Source organism: Heterocephalus glaber, unplaced genomic scaffold (assembly GCF_053883595.1).
Source record: "Heterocephalus glaber isolate CG9 unplaced genomic scaffold, H.glaber_assembly_v1.0 deba00000281, whole genome shotgun sequence".
NCBI lineage: Eukaryota > Metazoa > Chordata > Mammalia > Rodentia > Bathyergidae > Heterocephalus > Heterocephalus glaber.
In genome coordinates, this window is record NW_028258139.1 from 36576393 (window position 1) to 36579686 (window position 3294).

General features: G+C 43.5%; 1 pseudogene; it reads left to right on the top strand.

The window, feature by feature from the left end:
* Window positions 1–257: 257 nt before the first annotated feature.
* Window positions 258–1386, top strand: LOC101699720 (transformer-2 protein homolog beta-like; annotated as a pseudogene).
* Window positions 1387–3294: the final 1908 nt, after the last annotated feature.

The window sequence follows — 3294 nt, forward strand, 5'->3', positions numbered from 1 at the left end:
GTCTCAAGTCACCAATAAAAATACACAGATTCGTAGAGTGGATCAAGAAAGAAAATCCAATGTTTTGCTGTATACAAGAAAGACATTTAACACAAAAAGAAATTCATACAATAAAAATCAGAGGATGGGAGCTTTGGCTCTGAGTGGCTGAGCAACCCAATCATCCTGCAGGCTGTGGTGAAGCCTCTACAGAGAAGGCGAGAGAGCTTAGCAGTTTTGATTGAAGCCCATCGAGCTGCGACGTCAAGCCAAGAGTCATGAGTAACAGAGGTGAGCAGAACTATGGCGAACGGAAGGAAAATGCAGAAGTCGTCATATGACAAGTTTTATAAATGAGTATTTGAAGATCAGGAATAAGTGAAGCTGAAATTTGAAAAAATAAAAGAAAGAATGCATGCTAATTATCAGACCAGAAGTTCCACTTACAGAATACTGAGCAATTTGTGTGAAGTGGGGAAGATTAAAGAAGTCAGAATTTGAAACGGAAGAATGAAAAAAAGAAATAAAAATGCAGTTAAGATAAGAAGTAATCTGGAATCAGAAAGCACTACGCTAAGAATCCCATTCTGCTTCCAGAAGTGGAGGTGCTCACGGATCGGGGAAATCTTCAAGATATACCCCTGCAAGGTCTTGCTCTAAGGAGGATTCCAGGCGTTCCAGGTCAGAGTCCAGATCCAGATCTGAATCTAGGTCTAGATCCAGAAGAAGCCTCGAAGGCATTATACAAGGTCAAGATCTTGACCTTATTCCCATGGACGTTCTCGTAGCAGGTCTTACAGTGGAGATTATCACAGACGCCACAGCCACAGCCATTCTCCCATGTCTTCTCGAAGGCATCATGTTGGGAATCGGGCAAATCCTGACCCAAACCTTTGTCTTGGAGTGTTTGGGTTGAGCTTGTACACTTCAGAAAGAGATTTAAGAGAAGTGTTCTCTAAATATGGCCCCATTGCAGATGTGTCTATTGGATGTAACCAGCAGTCTAGGCGCTCAAGAGGATTTGCCTTTGTGTGTTTTGAAAATGTAGATGATGCCAAGGAAGCTAAAGAATGTGCCAATGGAATGGAACTTGATGGGCATAGAATTAGAGTTGATTTCTCTATAACAAAAAGACCACATACCCCAACACCAGGAATTTACATGGGGAGACCTACCTATGGCAGTTCACGGCGTCGGGATTACTCTGACAGAGGATATGACCGTGGCTATGATGATCGGGACTACTACAGCAGATCATACAGAGGAGGTGGTGGTGGAGGAGGTGGATGCAGAGCTGCTCAAGACAGAGATCAGATTGATAGAAGGTGGTCAACTTCTCCTTATTATAGTCATGGAGGATAGAGATCACTCTTCAGATCTCCATCCTACTCACCTGGTCACTACTAAAGCTTGAAGATGAAGACTTTCTGAAACCTGCCATAGAGCTGGGATATTTTTTGTGGACAATATTTTTATTGTCTGTTTAAACAGTGAACAGTGGGCTGGGGATTTAGCTCAGTGGTTCTGATGCCTGCCTCACATGCGCAAGGTCCCGAGTTTGATCCCCCGTACCAAAAAAAAAAAAAAAAAGTGAACAGTGCCTAGTGAAGTTAGGTGACTTTTACAGCTTTTATGATGACTACTTTTGGTGGAGTTGAAATGCTGTTTTCATTCTGCATTTGTGTAGTTCAGTGCTTTGTTCAAAGTTCAGTGTTTTCAGAAAAGTAAGTTTTGCATGTATGTTTTTACAGTCTAAATTTTGACTGCTGAGAAGTTTCTATTATACAAAACTTCATTTAAAAAGGGTTTCTACTGAATCCAGGGTAATCTGAAGACTGAGGCCTGTGTGTCAAATGTTACCAAATGGCAAAAAGCAACAATAAACAGTTTTGATTTTTTTAAAAAATCAAAGGATGGAGAATAATATTCCATGCAATGGGAACCTGACAACAAGCAGGAGTATAGCTATCCTATTTTCAGACAAAGTAGACTTTAAGCCAAAACTGATGACAAAAGGCAAAGAAAGACACTATCTATTGGCTAATGGAACTATTCAACAGGAAGAGATAAGAATTATAAATGTATATTCATCCAACAATAACACACACAACTTCCTAAAACAAACACCAGTGGACATAAAAGATCAGATGAACATCAATACAATTATAGTGGGGGAACTTCAATATCTCACAATCACAAATCAACTAATCAACAAAGAAATATCAGAGTTGAACCAAATTTCAAACAAATGAACTTAATAATATCTACAGAGTGTTCCTGTCCCGGCCCGTGGGTAAGTCAATGAAGACCCTAGAGGGGGAGCGAGGATGAGAGGGGACAGGGGACACGAGAGATGGGGACAAGACAGGTTTCTGATCAAGTCTCGTTTATTGCGGAAGCTGCTACAACATATATACTGTAGGGCTAGAGGGGAGGAGCAAGAGGAGGGTACTGGGGCTACTTCCTTGTTGCCGGGTAGATCTGCAACAAGCCCGGGCATGTCCGTCAGAGGCCTGCAGCAAGCCTGGGCATGTCCGTAGAAGACACTCAAGAGTTCCAGTGGGGGGGCAGGGCCCCCTACAGGTCCTCCCTTTAAAATTATTTTTTAGAAAAGCGTCAGGAGAGTCAAGCCTGTGGGGGCTGAGCCTGTCTTGGGTCAGAGCGACATACGTGTCTGCACCGTGCACCTTACCCGTCCTTGGTTAACCAGAGAATCAAGGCTCTGGCACCTGTCTTAGGTGGTGTACGAGGATTCCCTCAGGCATGGCACGCTTGCTCAGTTGCCCGTCATTGGCTTGCCAGCCCTCTCACCAGGTACTCATCCTGATCAGCCATGGCTAACCGATTATAATGGACCTGTATGGGCACTGTTTTTATAGCCTCGAGTTGGGCTTTTAGGAAGGCCACGATTTTGTTATAAAGTATGGGCCCTAAAGAAATGAGCAAGAGTAGACCCAATAGGGGCCCCAACAAAGGGAGGAGATAGGGGAGAAAACCATTGAGGCCAGTCCAGAGGGGATTTTGAATGAGTTCTTGTCGTCGTCTGTTTAAATCTTCTTGAAGTTCGCGAATTTTTCCCCTGACGATCCCAGATTTGTTGGCGTAGAAGCAGCAATGTTCATTTAAGGCTATGCAAATCCCTCCTTGTTCCGCTGTGAGGAGGTCCAGGCCCCTTCTATTCTGAAGGACCACCTCAGCCAGGGAGTCAATCTGATCTTGTATATCTGTAAGAGTGTTGGAGAGAGCTTGAACATCATTAATCAGCTGGTTGGACAATTTGGCATAAGAATGTAATGCCACTCCAACGCCAGCAGA